We start from the raw sequence: 21544 nt of genomic DNA on the forward strand, positions 1-21544 counted from the left end.
ATATGAATTATATGAAATATGAGTTATGAGCTTATGTCAACAAATAGTAAGCAATTTCATCTTAATAGCCTGATATTTGATTTATGAAGGACTATCTATTCTCTGTATATCCTTTGTTAACTGCAAATTTTATAGATAAATAAACATTACAAGATACCGAGTAATACCTAAAGCAGAGCACTGGAAAGTTATGTTAATAACTTACTGCATAATGCTACGATAAGACTTCTAGGATCAAATTTCATTGAAGAAACACTGCCCAAACTGGCCTTGGTAAGCTCATTACACTTTATTATTCACTTTAAATGGAAGTATTCCAAAAAGAAGAAAATATTATTTAAAGTAGACATGATTATTAATATTAACTACAAGGGTCCACTGTCCTCTAGAGGTAAAAAGTTCACTAATTAAGAAATTCCACAGAATTTTGTAAAGACTAGTCCTCAGGAACTGAGTGACCAAAAAGCATGTGGGACTTATCACTGCCTTGCCAAACACATTGCTAAAGGCTTCCAATAAAGACTATTGTTTTATCAATAAAAAGTAGCATGATTACTCATTCAATCATAGTGGTAATTTCCATTAAAATAAAATGTTTTGATCATCCTCAAGTTACAAAATACTTAGATATATCAGTATAAAAAGAATAAATGGTTGCTGTAAACCCAAGGATTGAGGGAGACATGTAAGAAAGTAAAAGGTTACCTCTGGCTGGTGCCTGGCATGTGGTGCTCTCTCACACCTCAGATTCTTAGGCAGCTGCAACCATTTTTTGGCCATAGTGACCTGCTTCAGGACAGTCTTGAGGGAGACACCAGGATGTGTTGCCTAATGAAGGGGTCTGGGTCACAGCCAGCAGTTGCACTAGCACTGTTACTACTTTTTATTCATTTTCTGATATATGATACAGTGTAAGTTGCACACCGGTAACATCTGCAATTACTGGAACAGTTTTGTTCCTATGGAGATTTGAAAGAATTTTAAACTTTATCTTCCCTGGAAAAAACATAATGCATGTTTCTAGCTTAGGCTAGAGACATTACAAAACATGATGATATCAATAATTAGTAAGGTAAAGCAATTTTTAGGTAAAACAGAGGAAATTTTATCTGACCCAATTTAACATAGAAAAGCATCAAGAATAAATAATTTGAGTAGATTACACAAAATATAAGTGGAAATTATTTCTTGAATTGAAGTGAAATGAAATATGATTAATTTTTTCCTTAGATGATCCTTCTGTGAAGGTTCTCTAACTTTATTTCCCTATGTGGAACCTTTTTATTCCACATAGGAATAAAAAGTGTTGGAGATTGGACACAGGGCCTTATGCATGCTAAAATACATTCTTCACCACTGAGCTACTCACAGTTTAATAACTTGATGGATTTTAACAATAACATGATTGTCACATATCACTTTAGAAGAATAGTGAGAATTCCATTTTCCCGAAAATTCTTACATGAGATTGATGAAACATGTCCCTGTTTCATGAGACCTAGCTGAAGGAAAGCCAGTCCATCCAGTAAGCATGTCTTATTTTTCCAGGATGCAAGGACTTAAAACTTCCCTTTCCTATACATTTCAATACTGTTAGTAGAAAGTACACATCTCAACAAGTTGCATAACTGAAAGTTGCATCAAAAAAGAAAAACTAGAGTCCACTGCAGTTTTGTATGATTCTGTTCAGAATCAATTAACTAAAGAGAAATTATCATAAATGAACTAAGGTTTTCTTTAATTGTTTTATTAAATATTGTGCTAACATGATTAAAAATTACCTTATTATAAGAAATAAATGTATTAGAGACATGCCTTGTACTAGTTTCATATCTTATTGATAATTCAAAATAGTAATGGTTGAAGTCACTCAATGTATGGGAAGCACTATATACTTTAATTCAAAAATAAAATTTACTATGAAAAGATATGAACTTACATAAAACATGGACAAATATATTTTTAATTTGCTAGTACCTGATATCATCTATAAAGATGGAACAGAATATGCCTAAGCTATACTGGCAACACAGTTCTGTTGCTTGAACAGTGCTCCTCAGTACCACATGAAACATTTATTTTTGACAGGAGATCAAATAAGTGATGCCAGCACCCAGCATCTCCTGCACTCCCTGCATAACTTCACTTCTGCATGATTAACACCTTGGCACTGTCTCACAGGTGCCCAGGCATGATCCACTCATCTACAGCTTGCAGGTAGGGCCAAACTGTTTCAATACAGAGAGAGAACAGGAGGAAAATCTAACAATGATGACATATATGGTCACCAAACAGAGTTCCTATCACAAGATTAAGAGGAGGTTAAAACATTTACAAAATATCTTTCAAGAAGTGATACACACTTTTTATATTTTTTTGAAAAAAATTAAAATTCTCAAAATATTTTCGAGATATTGATGAATAGTTCATCTAAATATGGGATAACAACATTGATTACCATTCATATTAGCACCTTTCAGATCATGAAAACTAGTCAGAGACACAGGAATCACCTGGGACAGCCCAGGCAATGGTTATGGCCACACTGTCTACACAGTACCAGTAACAAAGTGCCCATAAGGAAGGAGGAAATGATTTCATTCTCCCATGATTCACAGTAGGAAAAACTGCACAGTTGAAAGAAACCAACCTTCTTTGCACTGAATTGTAATACTGAAATGGCAAGAAAATGGAAGCACATCTAGAATACACACCAAAAAAAACCCTGGAGCTTTCTACATTATAGTCTAGTTATACATAAGTTTGTACTTTTTAACAACTTATAGTGAGTAAAAATACATATAAAATTAAATGTAGCATTACAAACCTTTTATCTCCATTTGTAATCTTCCTACCTTGTTGTCTTGAATGGTAGGGTTGCAGACATGAGCCATTAAATCCAGTACAATCTTAACCATTATAAGAGTATGTTCACATGTTAACCATTTTTAGTATATGTTTAGAAGTATTAAATACATTGTCAGTGTTGTGAAAAAGATCTGTAGAAGTTTTTATCACACAACACTGAAATTCTGCACCCTGCACCCACTGAACAACTTCCTACTTCCTTTCCCTAACTCAAGTGGTTAAGGTTTGGCATCTCATACCCTAAACCTGTGTTTTATGTAGAAAAGATTTATTGTAAATATCTATATAAGCCTGCTGTGTATTTTTTATAACTTGCTTTGTCCTTGACCCATTGTTTCAGTGGTCTTTGGAAGGTAATTTTAAAACTCTGACTTGATACACCATGAATTAAACATTATTCAATAAAGAATTCACCATTCACTTGACACCAGGCAATTGGCTCAGAGGCTTTTCAAGCACTGTCATATTTAAAAATGGCCTTGTACAGGGTGTTGAGTAGGTAAGGTGCCTGGACATCATTCTGAGGCAATTTCTGCTACTCCAGTACTAAACACCTTGTGCAGAAACTTGAACTAAGCCAAGTGAAGTGACAACTTGTACAACACTATTGCAAGAATTATTGTGGCATCTACAAACATCAATAGTCCAAACTCAACTGTAAGGAAAATGTGCATCCAAAATTTGATACACATGCCAACAACGCTAAGCCACTCTCTTGAATTATGGAAAGACATGGCCAAATGAAGGGTGGTGGATTTTAAACTCACAACACAAGGAGCTAATTTTCCTAAGGAAAGAAGGAACTCCAAGACAAGGTGAAAAACAACTTAGGGGAAAATTATATATAAAGGAACTGACAGTTCACAGAAATGGAAAGAAGAGTAATTCTTAAAGGCACTTAAGTTCACTTGTAACAAAAAGTACAAATTAAATCTATACAAGTTAAAGCAAACCTCTCCTGCCATGGTCCTCTGTTTTAGTGAGGGGAAGGGGAAGATATAACTACAAAGGAGTGGCTTAAGCAAGTTCCTAGCAAGGTAGCACAGTGCCATATCCTAAAAATGGAAGTGGTTGTAAGTCTCTAGCATGTGATAAAATGGCAAAGACTCAAAGATACTACATTTTCCCCCTTCCCAAAATAAGTAATTCTGGTGAAACCACTGTTGGATCTGTAGTGAGACTTTTGGCTTGTACCATGTCATTTTCCCAGTTTTGATCCTCTATTATAATTATGTAAAGTTTTACACTGAGGAAAGCAATGTGATGGAAACACAGGACAACTTTGTTGTAGGCTTTTCAATGGGTTAAAATAAAATTAGTTGAAAAACTGGGGGTGAACTATATTGGTTGACTACTTTATACTCATTATGTTGGCAAACATCAAAAAGTTTGATAACATATTGTTGGTAGAGTGTGAGGAAACAGGTATACATGAGGAAATGCTAACTAAAATATAAAGAGTATCTGTACCTTCCTAAAGAGCAAAGTGACCAAATCTAACAAAATTCTATATACCATCACACACTCTTTGACCTAACAATTTCATTATTAAGAATTTGTCCCATAGAAAACAGGTCACAGGTGTATAATTATTGAAATGTGTCATTGGTTACCCGGTATGTGTTTATGTTTGTGCATTGCCTGTGTATGTTTGTGCATTTCTGGATGTATGTACAAGAGATGAGGACCTGGTTTGCCTCTGTAGAGAGTAACTGTCTGGCTCAGAAACTTGAGAACAGAAAGAATTTTACTTGAAATTGTTCTATACATGTGGGTTATTTAGAAATGTGAGTGGCTTAAAAGTATAAATTTCTAATAACTCAAAAAAAAAGACATGACATCCATAAGAGTTACTTATTTGCCTTGTAGTTCCCTTATTTCTTCCTTCCTTCTTTCTCCTTTCCTTCCTTCCACTTTAGTCTATGTCCTCCCTTTTTGCTTATTTTTCAGTTAACCTCCCTTTAGGTTATTTTTCATCTAGGGTTTTGTGATTTTGCTCAGGGCCAGTCAGGTACCTTAATCTTCCTACATGCATTACAGGGAAACACCACCATGTTCTGTCTGTAATTTTTGCATCTTTTATCAATGGAAGATTTCAATTCCCAGGAGTGAGATTGCTGGATCATATGGCAGATCTGTGTTTAGATTTTTTTGCAGAGTGGTTGTAGTAGTTTGTAATGCCACCTTCAGTGCAGAAGCGTTCCTTTTCCCCCACAATCTCACAAACACCTGTTGCTGGTGGTGTTTCTAATGATGACTATTCTAATGTGTGAGGTGGAACCTTAGTGTGGTTTGGTTTGCATTTCCTGTATGGCTAGAGTTGGTGAGCATTTTTTCATGTGTGTTTTTGGCCATTTGAATTTCTTCTTTTGAGAAAATTCTGTTTAGTTCACTTGCCCATTTGTGCTTTGATTCATTAATTTTGGGAGAGTTTAGTTTTTTGAGTTCACTGTATATTCTGGTTACCAGTCCTTTGATGTGTAGCTGGCAAATATTTTCTCCCACTCTGTGGGTGGTCTCTTAGGTTTAGAGACCATTTCTTTTGTTGAGTGGATGCTTTTTTGTTTTATAAAGTCCCATATGTCTATACTTTCTCTTAGTTTCTGAGCTGCTGGTATTCTATTGAGGAATTCCTTGCCTGTACCTATTACTTCCATAATGTTTCCTACACTTTCCTATTCCAACTTTAGAGTTTGGAGTCTGATATTAAGGTCCTTGATCCATTTTGAGTTAATATTGGTATAGGGTGATAAACATGGATCTAGTTTCAGTTTTGCTGACAGCTAATCACTTGTCCCAAAAACTTTTGTTAAAGAGGCTGTCTTTTTTTTTGTTATTCATTTATTCACATGTACATACATTGTTTGGGTCATTTCTCCCTCCTTCCCACACCCCCACCCTCTCCTCCACTCCCCCTCCCTTCCAGGCAGAACCTGTTCTGCACTTTTCTTCAGTTCTGTTGATGAGTAAAAATATGCCATAATAAGAAAGACATAGCATTTTTGCTAGTTGAGATAGGACAGCTATACAGAGAGATTCCTAGCATTGCTTTCATGTACAAATGTGTTACAACCCAAGTTGATCCATCTCTAACTGAACTTTACACTTGTTCGTGATCCCCTTCTCTTGTTGAACTCTGTGCTTTAAGGTTTCTGTATTAATTCCTTTGGAGTAGGGGCATCAAAACATGTTTTGGGTTTTGTATCTATCCCCATACCTCCTGTACATGTTGTCCCCTAGTCATGTAACCAAAGTCCTATAACATTGCTATATTTGTCCTAGATCTAAAGACCGCATATAAGGGAGAATATATGAGTTTTGGTCTTCTGGTACTGGCTAACCTCACTCAGAATTATGTTCTCCAGTTCCATCCATTTACATGCAAATGACAATATTTCATTTTTCTTCATGGCTGAGTAAAATTCCATTGTGTATAAAGAGCACATTTTATTGATCCATACATCAGTAGTGGGGCATCATGGTTGTACCCATAACTTGGCTATTGTGAATAACAGTGCAATGAGCATGGGTGTGCAGGTGCTTTTGGAGTACCTGTGTCACATTCTTTTGGGTATATTCCTATGAGTGGGATTGGTGGATAATATGGCAGATCTATGTTTAGATTTTTAAGAAGTCTCCAAGTTTTTTTCCAGAGTGGTGTTACTAGTTTGCTTTACCACCAGCAGTGTATGAGGGTTCCTTTTTCCCCATATCCTTGTCAGTATATGTTGTTTGTGGTGTTTTTGATTATGGCTATTCTAACAGGAGTCAGGTGGAATCTTACCGTGGTTTTGATTTGCATTTCCGTTATAGCTAGAGATGGTGAGCATTTTTTTCATGTGGTTTTTGACAGTTTGAATTTCTTCTTTGAGAAAGTTTTATTTAGGTCAGTTGCCCATTTCTTAATTGGTTCATTGATTTTGGGAGAGTTTAGTTTCTTAAATGCCCCATATATTCTTCTTATAAGTCCTTTTTCTGATGTATAGCTTGCAAATATTTTCTCCCACTCTGTGGATGGTCTCTTTAGTTTTGATACTATTTCTTTTGTTGTGCAGAGCTTCTTTATTTTATGAAGTCCCATTGGTCCATTTTTTCTCTTAGTTGCTGTTCTCCTGGGATTCTATTGAGGAAGTCCTTTCTTATCCCTATTAGTCCTGCTCCGTTCTGTATGAACTTCAGAGTTTTGGGTCTGATGTTAAGGTACTTGATCCATTTTGAGTTGATACTAGTACAGTGTGATAGACATGGATCTAGTTTTAGTTTCTTGGAGTTGGATAACCACTTTTCCCATCAGTGTTTGTTGAAGAAGCTGTCTTTTCTTCATTGTATATTTTTGGTCCCTTCATCAAAAATAAGGTGATTATAGTTGTGTGGATTCATATCTGGTTCCTCTGTTCTGCTCCACTGATCTTCATGTCTATTTTTGTGCCAGTAGCATGCTGTTTTCTGCTATTGCTTTGTAATATAATTTAAAGTCAGGTATCATGATACCACCAGCATGGCTCTTTTTGCTGAGTGAGGCCTTTGCTATTTGCAGTCTCTTGTGTTTCCAAATGAACTTAAGGGTAGATTTTTAAATCTCTGTGATGAAAGTAATTGGTATATTGATGGAAATTGCATTGAACATGTAGATTGCTTTTGGTAGTATAGCCATTTTTACTATGTTGATTCTTCCAATCCATGAGTATGACAGATCTTTGTATTTTCTGTAGTATTCCTCAATCTCATTCTTCAGGGGTTTGTTATTCTCCTTGTAGAGGTCATTCACATCTTTTGTTAAGTTTACTCCTTGTTATTTGATTTTCTTGAGGCTATTGTAAATGGAATTATTTCTGTGTATTCCTTCTCAGTTTGTTCATTGTTGGTGTATAGAAAAGCTAATGATTTTTGTAAGTTGATTTTGTATCCTGCCACTTTTCTATACCTGTTATGGTGTCTAAGAGTTTTTGGGTAGAGTTTCTTGGGTATTTGATGTACAAGATCATATCATCTGCAAATAATGATATTTTTACAGGTTCTTACCTATTTTTATTCCTTTAATTTCTTCTACTTGCCTAATTGTTATAGCTAGAGATTCCAGTACTATGTTGAAAAAGAGTAGGGATAGTAGGCACACTTTTCTTGTTCCTGATTTTATTGGAAATACTTTCAGTTCTTCAGTGTTAAATAAGATGTTGGCTGTAGGTTTGTCATATATAGTCTTTACAGTTTGGAGGTATATTTCTTCTATTCCTAGTTTTCTTAGAGCTTTTATCATGAAGTGGTGTTGGATCTTGTCAAAGGCTTTTTTCTTCATCCACTGAGATGATCAATTGCTTTTTTGTCTTTGCTTCTATTAATGTGTGTTATTACATTATTTGAGTTGCATATGTTGAACCACCCATGCATTCCTGGAATGAAGCCAACTTGGTCATAGTGAATGATCTCTCTGATGTGTTGTTGGATTCAGTTTGCCATTATTTTATTGAGTATTTTTGTGTTTATATTCATTAAGGAAATTGGTCTATACATCTCCTTTTTGAAGGTGTCTTTGCCTGGTTTGGGGATGAGTGTAATACTGGCTTCATAAAAGAAGATAGGCAGAGCTCTTTCCCTTTCTATTTCATGGAACAGTTTAAGGAGAGTTGGTATTAGTTCTTATTTAAACGTCTGATAGAATTCAGCAGTGAGTCCATCAGGTCATGGACTTTTCTTTTTTGGGAGACTCTTAATTGCTGCTTCAATTTTCTTTTGTGTTATAGATCTATTCAGGTGATTAATGTCCTCTTGTTTCAGTTTTGAATGGTCGTAAATATCTAGAAATCTGTCCATTTCTTCAAAAATTTCAAATTTATTAAAGAATTGGCTCTCAAGGTAGTCTCTGATGCATTCCTGGATTTTGGTGGTGTTCCTTGTTTTCTCCCCTTTTGCATTTCTGATTTTACTGATTTGAGTTTTTTCTTCATTTTAGTCAGATTTGCCAGGGGTCTGTCAATTTTACTTTTTGTTTCAAAGAACAAGCTTTTTGTTTCATTAATTCTATCTATGTTAGTTTTGTTTCTATTTCATTGATTTAAGCCCTTATCTTAATTATTTCTCTCCTTCTGCTTGCTTTGGGGTTTGCTTGTTCTTGGTTTTCCAGGAGTTTGAGCTGTACTATTAGATCATTGATTTGAGATGTTTCTGACCTTTCATTATATGCACTCATGGTTATAAACTTTCCTCTTAGGACTGACTTTGCTGTGTCCCATAAGTTCTCATGGGTCATGTTTTCATTTTCATTAACTTCCTGGAATCTCTTAATTTCCTCTTTTGTTTCACTGATGACCCATTGATCATTGAGCTATGTGTTGCTCAGCTTCCAGTTGTTTGAATGCTTTTTTCAGCTGTTTTAGTTGTTGACTTCTACTTTTAATGCTTTGTGGTCAGATAGAATACATGGGATTATTTCTATTTTCTTATACTTGCTGAGGCTTGCTTTGTTCCCAAAGATGTGATCAATTTTCGAGACATTTTCATAAGCTGCTGAGAAGAATGTATATTCTGCAGCAGTTGAGTGAAATATTCTGTAGACGTCTGGTAGGTCCATTTGGTCTATGGTGTGATTTAGTTCTAGAATTTCTTTGTTGATTTTTTTGTTATAATGACCGAATATTGGTGATAGGGGAGTATTAAGGTCTCCCACTATCACTGTGCTGGAATATGTGTATGTTTTTATGTCCTTCAGAGTATGTTTAATAAAATTGGGTACATTGACGTTGGGTGCATATAGGTTGATAATTTTTATTTCTTTTTGGTGTAGTTTCCCTTTTCTTAGTATAAAGTGTCCTTCTTTATCTTGTTTGATCAATGTAAGTTTGAAGTCTAATTTATCCATGATAAGTATTGCTGCCCTTGCCTCTTTATGGGGGCCATTGGTTGGTAGATCATCTTCCAGCCTTTCACTCTCAGCCAGTGCTTGGTTCTATCAATGAAGTGGGTCTCCCGTAGGCAGAAGATTGTTGGCTCTTCCTTTATAATCCAGTTTGCCAATCAGTGTCTTTGATGGGGGAATTAAGTCCACTAACGTTTAGTGTTAGTATTGATAGGGATGTGGTGATCCCTGTCATTTAGTTGTCTTAGTTGTTTAAGATTTTGATAGTGTGTAACTGAATCAGTGTTACTCTCTACTTTCTTGCCTTTTCTTCTCCTGTTGTTTGGTATTGTCTGCCCTTTCATGGTTTTGTTTGCTTTAATTTTCTGTGTGCAGAATTCCTTGGAGAATCTTTTGCAGTGGTGGCTTTGTGGTCATATATTGTTTTAATTTCTGCTTATCATGGAAGAGTTTTATTGCTCCATCTATTTTGAATGATAGTTTTGCTGGGTAGAGTATCCTAGGGTAGAATTTACTTTCATTTAGTGCCCAGAAGACCTCACTCCATTCTCTTCTTGCTTTTAAGGTTTCCATTGAGAAATCTGCTGTGATTTTGATGGGCTTACCTTTGTATATTATTTGTTTTGTTCTCTCTTATAGCATTCAATATTCTTTCTCTATATTCTGTGCTTTTTGTTTTAATGATAGTATGTCATGGGATAGTTATATTTTGGTCAAGTTTGTTTGGTGTCCTGGATGCTTCCTGTACCTGAATATTTGTAGTTTCCTGTAGGTTTGGGAAATTTTCTGTTATTATTTTGTTGAATTTATTACACATTCCTTTTTCTTGCACCTCTTCCCCATCTTCAATAACTATGATTTTCAGGTGCGGTCTTTTGATGGAGTTGGTGAATTCTTGCATATTCCTTTCACAGGTCTTCAGTTGTCTGAGTAGTCGTTCTTCAGATTTTCCTTTAAATACCATTTCATCTTTGAGTTCCTGAGATTCTGTCCTCTGTTTGTTCTAGTCTGCTGGAGTGCCCTTCCATTTTGTTTTGTATTTCTGTTTCATTCTTTTTTCTGAGGTTTTCCATATCATGAGTCACTTCCTCTTTAATATTATCAATTTTCACCCTGAGTTCATTTATCTCTCTTTTTTTTGGTCTTCTTTATTTCACTTTGGTGTTTATACCAGGCTTCTATTGTTTATTTTATTTTTCTTGTGCTTTCTCATATTCTTTATTTTTGTTGTCTTGGAATTTCTTGAGTGTCTCCTGTACATTTTGGTTGACCGTATAGAGTAACATCTTGATGAAATTCTCATTGATTTCTTACAAGTTATCTTCCTTCAGGGTGTTCTTTGTTGTGTTCCTTAGTATACTTTCTCTTTGTTTTGTTGGGGTCTGAATCTGGGTATTCATTTTCTTCATTTTCTTCTGGTTCTTGTACTACTATGTTATTAGTGGGAAAATTTTTTACATCCTTTTTCCATCTTCCCATCATTCCACTTGGTGTTGTTACTGTCCCTGAACTGTGTGTAATTTAGTATTACCAACTGTGTATTAGTAAAAATAATTTTATGTAGAATGGAAGAGTAAGAGGGAAAATAGAGCAAAAAAGAAAAGAAAAAAGAAAAAAATAGAGAACTAAAGAAATTAACAGGGACAGATATTGTACTAATTAACAGTGAACTTAACAAGCATTAGTTAGAAAGAGAAAAAGAAAAAAATAGAGAGAAAAAGAGAAAAAAAGAAGAAGAATCTCAGGTTCAGTTGCAAAATTGTCATAGTCTTAATAATTCTGGTGTTACTTCTTCAGCATCCAATCCTGGTGTTGGTGTTTGAGTAGCAGCTCTGTCATTGTCTCACCTAAAGAAAAAAGAAAACAGGTGATAATAATAATAATAATAATAAATAGCAAAAAAATTTTAAAAATTGAAAAGACATATAAAGCTATAAAAGAATAAAAATTTCAGGTCCAGAAACCATGACATTTCAGTCTTAGTAGTTGTGTTGTTGCTCCTTCATCATCCAGTCCTGGTATTGGTATTTAAGTAGTAGCACTGTTGTTGTCTCACCAGGTGGTTTTGTCAGGAGAGAGCTCTGTGAACCACTCTTGACTCTGTTCAGGTTGCGGCTCATCTGCCACCTACTGCTGCTGGTTGCTGTTGCAGACCATTATTGAAGTTTGCTGGGGGAAGCCATCACATGCACATACTCCCACTGGCTTTGTTTATTTAGAGTTCTCAGGTGAGCCGGCCCTTCCCCTCTGCTCAGGTTGAGAGTCCTTCAAGCCAGCTACAGTTGCAGGCTGGGAACTGCCCTGCCCCAATTCTCAGGTGGAGCATCTTGCATGTCAGCCACTGTTCCAACGTTTGTTCAGTCAAAGTTTGCTGGGGGAAGCTGCCAAACCCACCTTCTTCAGCAGGTTTTGTTTGTTTAGAGTTCATGGTGATGTTTCTTTTTAATGTGTTGTTGAATTGCATTGGCAAGTATTATGTTGAGGATTTTTGCATCTGTTTTCATCAGGGACATTGCAGTATAACTGTCTTTTTTTGATGCATCTTTACCTGGTTTCAGTTTTAGGTAATACTGGTTTCATAGAGTGAATTTGGTACTATTCCTCCCTTTCTATATTTAGAATAGTTTGAAGAGCATTGTTTTCATATTCAGAAGTTAATCTGTCTGGACCTAGGCTTTTCTTTGTTGGGAGGTTCTTTATAACTGTTTCAATCTCATTGCTTGTTATAGATCTGTTGAAGTTGTATGTCCTTTTGGTTCAATTTTGGTGGGTCCTACATGGTAAGAAATTTACCAATTTCTTCATGACTTGATAGTTTCCTGGAAAATAGGTTTTCAAAATCTTCACACAACATTCTTGTATCAACTTCTGAATTTTATTGGTTGCCATTGTAATATTTTCTTTTTTCATCTCTAATTTTATTAATTTGGACTATCTCCTATCTTTGGTTAGTTTAGCTAAAGTTTCATTATCTAAAAAATATTTTCAAAGTATCAAGTTTTTATTTCTTTGATTCATTGTATTGTACTTTTGTTTTCCATTTTATTAATTTTTGCCCTAATATTTATAATTTCTTCCTATCTTCTACTTTTGGAGTTGGCTTCTTCTTGTTTTTCTGAGTTTGAGGTATATTATCAAGTTGTTTAAGATCTCACAGATTTTCTGATATAGATGCTCATAGCTTTAAACATCACTCTTAAGACTGCCTTTGCTGTGTCCCACAGGTTCTGATAAGCTGTGTTTTCATTTTCATTTGAATCTAGGAATTTCATACTGTGTATACATGTATATAAATGGAAAAGTGAGACATGTTGAAACTATTCTAGGAATGGGGCAACGTGGGAAAAGGAGAATGATGGAAGGGGTGAATTCAGTTATGATATATTTGATATATTGCAAAAACTTTTGTAAATGCCACAATGTGCCCCATCAGAACAATAAAAAAATTATTTCTCAATGACCAACTGATCTTTCAAAAGTGTGATGTTCTATTTTCATGGGTTTGAATGATTTTTGTAGTTTTCCTTGACATTTATTTCTAATTTTATCCCATTGTGGTCTGTTAGGATTCAAGGGATTATTCTGTTTATTGTACTTGAGATTTGCTTTATAACCTAGGATGTGATCTTTTTTGGAGAAAGTTCTTTGAGCTGCTCAGAAAAATGTGTAGTCTGCTGCTATGGTATCAAAGCTCTATAGATGTCTTTAAGTCCAGTTCATCCATAGCATTGTTTAGTACTAGGGTATTTGAATTTTTGTCTAGATATACTGCCTGTTGATGGAGGGATGTGTTGAGATTTTTCCACTACTGTTGTATCTGGACCTTCCTTTTCCTTCATGCTCAGAAGTGTTTAATGAACTTGGGTGAACCAATATTTGATGCATATGAATTTAGGATCATTTTATTTTCTTGCTGTATTTTTCCCTTTATTCATATGTAAACTTTATCTCTTCTGACTGATATTTGCTTACAATCTTCTTTCTCTAATATGAGAATAGCTCTTCCTGCTTGCTTGCTTTCAAGTTCAACATGCCAGTAATATCTTATTCCTATCTTTCCTGTTAGTTTTGAGTGGCTTTGATTTTGAAGTGAGTTTCTTGTAGAAACCAAATTGTTGGACCTGGTTTTTTGATCCAATCAGACAATACGTGTCTATAGATTAGAGAGTTCAGTTCATTTCCATTTAGGGTTATGGTTGAGAGTTATTTGTTGATATCTACATTTCTATTTGCTTTCTTTTCCAGACTGAGTCTAGAGCAATTACTCTTTTGCCATTGTTCATCTTCAGGTCTTGCTGGATTACTGAGTTAATCATGCTTGATACTTTCCTAACTTTCATGGGTTCACCAATTCCCTTTTTAGCTTTCCTATCCTCTTTTTTGTGACTGTTTTTCTTCTTCTTCTGTGTGAAATATTCCGTTAAGTATCTTCTTGAATGTAGGCTTGGTTAGCATGAAATTCATTAGCTTATCCTTATCGTGTCATGTTTTTAATACTCTGTCAATATTGATTGATAGTTTAGCTGGATATAGTATTCTTGGTTGGTAGTTATTTCCCACAGCTTGAATTATATTGCTCCATGCTCTCCTGGCAATTAAGCTTTGTGCTAAGGGGTCTGAGGTGACTCTTATGTGATTATCTCTGTATATAAACTGGGATTTTGATCTTGCAGCTTTCGGTATCCTTTCTTTTTTCTCTACCTTGTCATTTTAATTGATATGATGTGGAGTTCTTTTCAGATCATGTCAAATTTGGAGTTTGAAATGCCTCCTGTTCATGGGTGTCTATATCATTACATATACTTGGGAAACTTTCTTCTATGTTTGTATTGAATGTGACTTTCATTTGTATTTCAGCTCTTTCTCCCTTTTGTTCATTTCCCAGAGTTCTTACCTTTTGTGATCTGAGTATACTTTTTTTCTTTGTGATTGACTGAGTAAAATATCTCATCAATCTTGTCCTCCATCTCAGATTTTTTCTTTTCCTTGATCATGACTGTTGATATTACTATCTTCATTGTTTTGGAGTTTTATTTCTACTTTTTTCATAATTTCTATTTCCTCACTGAATTTCTCATCTATGTTGCTGACTTTCTTGTCTAAGTCTTGAATTGATTTCCTAACTCCACTTATCCCTTTATTTGAATCTTCTTTCGTGTTATGTATCAATTTTGACCATATGCTTCTGAATTCTGTACCAGACAATTCAGTTAATTCTTTATCTTTTGAATCCATTTAAGCATCTCTTGGGCTATGTTTCTCTTTTATTTTCTCCTTTATGTGGAGAACTTTCTGTAATAACAAGATCAAAGATTCAGTAATAAACCAATTATTTAAATAAGAAACAGTTGGAACAATTGTCTCCCCAGTAAGGTTTTATGTGAACAAATCTCTGGTTCCTAGGATGAAGTTCTGGGAGCTTAACATGGTTTTGCAGTATAAGAAAAAGAAATTGAGTAGAAAAAGGGATAAGGGTTTGATAGTGAAGGGAGTAGGATGATAGAGGGGGAGCTAGATTTAAGAGATAAGAGGAAGAGAGAGCATACAGAGAAATAGAGTATAATTTGGGAAATGAGAAACAATGTGAACAGATTGCAAATTAAGAAACCACTTTTAACAGGAAAACAAACTCAAAGGAAAAAATTTGTATTTTTTATTAAAGTGTTGGTACTTGGCTATGCTTTGTCTGAGTTAGTGTTCACTTGTTAGGGAACAGCTACAGAGTTGTGGTGCTGCATCTCTGGAGGTTTTTGGCTTACCAGGCCAATTTTTCTTAGAAAAATTTTAAAGGAGTTTCTACTAATATGTGATAATTTTACAGGGAATTTCATTTCCGTATGTATATAGATTACACCCATTTTGGTTCATTCCCTTGATTGTTCTTCCTCTTTCCCCACTGTCCTCTTGAACTGACTTCAATAGCTTTCAGTATTCTATATGTATGCATGCATAGGAAACACCTGCTGTAGTTTATCAGCTGGACCTGGTTGACCAGACCTGGAAAAGATGGGGGAACTATAGAGTTGTGTTCAACAGCCACATTATTGAAGATCACTTCTGCTTTTTATAAGCTGTTTTTTCACAGAGAGCATTTGGTTGGAAAAAGCATTCCAAGTATTATGTGTCAAGGTTACATTAGTACAAGGAAGCACAGTAAAATTAACTCTATTTTTGTTATGTCTCTTTCAAAACAGGAACAGAGAAACAGGAGAAGCACATGGGGAGCAAAACTTTCTTATTTACATCTGAAGGACATGAAGCCATCTGGGAAACCTTGAGCACTGTTGTTTATCTGAACGTCTGGTTCTGAGATTTTTGTCTCAGTTCCTTGGAGTTTTCTCACAAGGCCAGATACCAAATCACACAGGCAAGGTCCCTCTGCTGGCTCCAAAAATTCTCCCTTTTTTTATTTTTTAAATGTAGCAATCCCAGTGTGATCATGGCTTCAGAAGTTTTGTAAGATTTTAATTGTTGTTGAAGACAGGAGTATCCTATACAAAAAATGACAAGAAACAAAACAGTAAATGTAATGCTGGCTCCTAATAAACTATATATAATGCTTTGAAGCCAAGACATAGGATCCATAAATTGTAAAGCATTTGCAATGCCTTTGGCCAAGCCTTCATAAGAAATGCAAGGCAGGAGAGATCCATCATGGTGACTGGGACACAGCCAGAGTCCTTCTGACCTCCATGATCCAGGGACTTTGGTGAGAGGCTGGAGACACACTTGGCTTAGGTAAAGCACAAAGGAAAGCTGAAACATCAGCACTCTGAACCCCTATCTTGTGGAAGGCTTCTCCATATCAAGATATACTAAAAGAATAACCAGTGCTGCATGCCAAGACCCACACCATAGGCCGGTGGGACCACTGCTTCACATGCTGTGGGATCTCTGATCCTCTGGCCCTGCTCCTTAGCCCCACCAGGGCCATGCTACCCCAAACTCCCACCCCTCAGACCCACACAATCACTGCCAGACAAAGCCCTTAAGGCCTGCCATACTGGGGATCCAGAGTCACTTATGATCTCTGCCAGGCCATGCCCTCAGGCCTGCACAGGCCTGAACGACCTCCACTCTGCTGGGCCACAAACCCCAAGGCCTGCCACACTGATGATCCACACACACAATATCTATGATCCACTGGGCCATGCCCCCCAAGTTTGCAGAGGCCTGCACTGGTATCCATGCCATAGGTCCATGCCCTCACACTTGCACAGTTCTGCACAACCTCCACTCTGCCAGACCATGCACCCAAGGCCTGCTCAGGCCTCCACAATCTCTGGTGGGCCATGCCCCTCATGCCTGCACAGGCCTGCACAGTCAACATTGAGACTGAACCCCTAAAGCCTGCCAAGTCAGCAATCCACAGACATGCAGGATCTCCACTCTTCTGGCCTGCACCCTTCAGGCATGCCAGGCCCATGCTCCAAAGGCCCACTACTTTGTCTCAAAAGGCATCCACAAGTAGGCCCATGGGACCCACACACCTGCCACCCACCACAGAAGGGCTCCCAACCTACCAAAGAGACAGCACAGACAGGTCTGCATGCTAAAGAAGTAACATCACAACAGCTAAGGCTACAATTTTACTGTTCCAGAACTGGTGAATATTTTCCCCTTCTGTAAGGAATTTGCTGCCTGGTTCGCTGTTTGATCACCCACCATCACTCTCATTTTTTGTTTCTTTTTTTTCTCTTTTCCTCTCTTCTCTCTTTTTTGTCTTTCCATCTCTTTCTCTTTTTTATCCTTCTCTCTTGGTTTTGTTAGTATTAATATTGTTACCCAGCTAATACTAAATTACACATAGTCCAGGGATAAAAATGGTACCAAGTGGAAATATGGGAAGAAGAAAAAAGGAGGGAAACTATTCTACCCCAAAAATAAAGTAGTATAGGATTTAGAGCAAAATGAAGAAAATAGATACCCACATCCAGACTCCAACAAAACAAAGATAAACTATACCAAGAAAACCAATGAAGCTCCCATGAACAATCTAAAAGAAGAAATCCTACAAATAATGAGAATTTCATAGAGATGTTACTAGACATGGTCAACCAAAATGTTCAGGAGGCCCTCAAGAAGTTCTGAGACAACAAAAACAAGGAATATGAGAAAACCCAGAAACAAATAAAGGAAATCATAGAACCCCTAAATAAATGCAAAACTGAAACTGCGACCACCATAAGCAGAGAAATAAATGAATTAAGGGCAAAAATTGACAATATTAAGGAGGAAGTAACCAATGATATTATATGGGAAACCTCAGAAAAAACAATGAAACAGAAATATAAAACAAAATGGAGGGACATTCCAGCAGAATAGAACAAACAGAAGACAGAATCTCAGAATTTGCAGATGAAATGGCATTTAAAGGAAAAACTAAAGAACTATTAGTTAAACAACTCAAGACCTGTGAAAAGAAAATGTGGGAACTCACTTAATCCATCAAAAGAACAAACCTGAGAATCATGGGCATTAAAGAAGGAGAAGAGGTGCAATCAAAAGGAATGAGTAATATAGTCAACAAAATAATAACAGAGAGGATTCCAAGATGGCAGCTAGAGGTAGGAAGCAGAAAGCAACCCTCCTATAGTGAAATCTTGGAGAGACGCTGGAGACACACTTTGCAGGCATAATCACTGAGAAAAGGCATAACTTTGACCCCTCCACATCTCCAGCTGTTGCAGAGAATCTCCACTTCACTTTAAACGGAGAAACGAGGAGGGCCCCCGGGGCCTCCAGTGGTCGGCGCCCATACGGCTTGGGAAGATGCAGACCAGGTGAGCTTTGCAGTACTGCGGTACCCCCACAGACAAGCCTGGGACAGAGCAGCATAGCCCCCTGGACAGACTGACCTCCATCCGGGAAAAAAAAAAAGAAACACTGAGTAATAAGCAATAAGAACAGTTAAGACACGCTGGAAAGAGGGTGGGGCGCCCTGAGTGCTGAAGATTGGGGGAAGGGAATCCTTCCCGGGACTGTAAATAAACAAGCCAGGCGGGCCGGAGAGGCTCTGGCGGGAGCGGGGTGCGCACCCAGCAACCAGGAGTGGGGAAGCTTGTGAGAGGAGGGAAGACCCACTTCCCACGTGAACTGTAAACAAACATGGTGGCCGGCAGGAGCAGCAGCACCGCCCAGTAATCAGGAGCAGGAAAGCTTCTGAAAGTGGCAGTGGGAGGAAAACTTCAGAGGAGAGGGGGAAGACCCACCTCCCACATGAACTGTAAATAAACACACAGGCCTGACAACGCGGGGCAGTGTCACCTTTCACAGTGCTTGGAAAGGGGAAAGCTTGTAGCAGAGGCTCCCGCACAGGAGAACTCTGAGCAAACAAAGCCTGTGGGACCAGGTGAGTGCTAGCTCACCCCAGAGATCTGCATAAATAACGCCGCCAGCTACAGGCTGAGAGCAGCAGGCAGGCAAGCCACAGTTGCAGATACCACTCTCAGAACTGTCTCCAGATGCTTTTTTTTCTTTTTCTCCCTACCTTTGATGAGAGAACAACCAAATTACACCTGCAAGCCGAAAAACTTACTGAAACTGTATTGCATTTGAACTGGGGATGCTTGGTGGGGCTTTTTTTTTTTTTTATGTGTGTGTGTGTGTGTGTAGTTTTGTTCTACTTTATGCATCCCCTTTGATGAGACAACTACAGAACAACATCTGAGGCACCAACTCCAGGACTGGAGATTGAGACGGACATCCAAATTATTAAGACTGAAACTGCATTGAATATAAACTTGGAAGCATTTTGGTTTTATTTTTTTTTAATTTTCTATTTTCCATTTTATTTTAATTCATTTTTATATATAGATATTACTTGCATTTACTTATTTTTTTTAATCTTTGATTTTCAATCCTCTGTCTCTCTAATGTCTGTTCAGCTTACTGTCGATTAGTACACTAACACACCCTGTTTATACCTTTGAAACTCTCTTGTCTGATACCTTGTTCTGCTTTCTCTCTCTTGTCTGTATATTTGTTTTCCCCTTTTCTTTAACTTCTTGCTTTCCATCTCAGCTCACTCTTCCATTCTAAATATTACCATTGTTATTATTACAAGCTAGAAAATACTTAATTACACACAGTACAGGGACAGTAACAACACCAAGGACAATGACGGGAAGACAGAAAACACAGGGAAACCAGTTTCCTCACAGCAAAAAATTAGTACAGGAACCAGAGGGGAATGAATAGAACAGAAACTCAGATCCAGACTCCAACAAAATGAAGATAAACTATGCCAAAGGACCCAATGAAGCCCACAAGAATAATTTAAAAGAAGACATACTACAAGTACTCAATGAGAATTTTATAGAGATGGTACTGGATAGGGTCAACCAAAATGTACAGGAGACACTCAAGAAATTCCAAGACAATAAAAACAGAGAATTTGAAAAAGCAAAAGAAGAAATAAAGGAAACCATAGAAGCACTGTATAAACACCAAAGTGAAAGAGAGAACACAATGAATAAACGGATAAAGGAACTCAGGACAAAAATAGACAACATTAACGAAGACAACTGTCAGGATGTGGAAAACCTCAGAAAAAAGAACGAAACAGAACTGCAAAACAAAATGGAAGGCCAATCCAGCAGAATAGAACAAACAGAAGACAGAATTTCAGAACTTGAAGATGAAATGGTAATTAAAGGAAAAACCAAAGAACTATTAATTAAACAACTCAAGACCTGTGAAAAGAAAATGCAAGAACTCACTGACTCCATCAAAAGACCAAACTTGAGAATCATGGGCATCGAAGAAGGAGAAGAGGTGCAAGCGAAGGGAATGCGTAATATATTCAACAAAATAATAATGGAAAATTTCCCAAATCTAGAGAAAGATATTCCCATACAAATGCAAGAGGCCTCCAGGACACCAAACAGACCAGATCAAAATAGAACTACTCCACGACATATCATCATTAAAACAACAAGTTCAGAAACTAAGGAAAGAATATTGAAGGCTGTAAGAGAGAAAAAACAAGTAACATACAAAGGTAAACCCATGAAAATCACAGCAGACTTCTCAACAGAAACATTAAAAGCAAGAAGAGTGTGGGGTGAGATCTTCTGGGCACTGAATGAAAATAACTTCAACCCCAGGATACTCTACCCAGCAAAGCTATCATTCAAAATAGATGGAGCAATAAAAGTCTTCCATGACAAGCAGAAACTAAAACAATATGTGACCACAAAGCCACCATTACAAAAGATTCTGCAAGGGATCCTGCACACAGAAAGTGACACCCAACTTAACCATGAAAAGGCAGGCAGCACCAAACCACAAGATAAGAAAAAGCAAGACAGCAGAGAGTAACATCAAGTTAGGTACACACAATCAAACCTTCAAACAACTAAGACAACTAAATGGCAGGAATCACCACATACCTATCAGTACTAATGCTTAATGTTAATGGACTTAATTCACCCATCAAAAGACACCGTTTGACAAAATGGATTAAAAAACAAGATCCAACAATTTATTGCTTACAGGAGACTCATCTCACCGACAGAAATAAGCATATGCTTAGGATGAAAGGCTGGAAGAAGATTTACCAAGCCAATGGCCCCCGAAAACAAGCAGGAGTAGCAATACTTATCTCTGACAAAGTAGACTTCAAACCTACATTGATCAAACGAGATAAAGAAGGACATTCCATACTAATAAAAGGGGAAATCGACCAAAAGGAAATAATAATCATCAATCTGTACGCACCCAATGTCAACGCACCCAATTTCATCAAACATACCCTGAAAGACCTAAAAGCATATATAAATGCCAACTCAGTGGTTGTGGGAGACTTTAACACTCCATTAT

At 36.9% G+C, this 21544-nt stretch overlaps 1 pseudogene; it reads right to left on the minus strand.

The window, feature by feature from the left end:
• Positions 1-2142: 2142 nt before the first annotated feature.
• LOC141418144 (gamma-tubulin complex component 5-like) overlaps positions 2143-21544 on the minus strand; it is a 248661-nt pseudogene continuing 229259 nt past the window's right edge.

This window comes from Castor canadensis, chromosome 2 (genome assembly GCF_047511655.1).
Source record: "Castor canadensis chromosome 2, mCasCan1.hap1v2, whole genome shotgun sequence".
Lineage (NCBI taxonomy): Eukaryota > Metazoa > Chordata > Mammalia > Rodentia > Castoridae > Castor > Castor canadensis.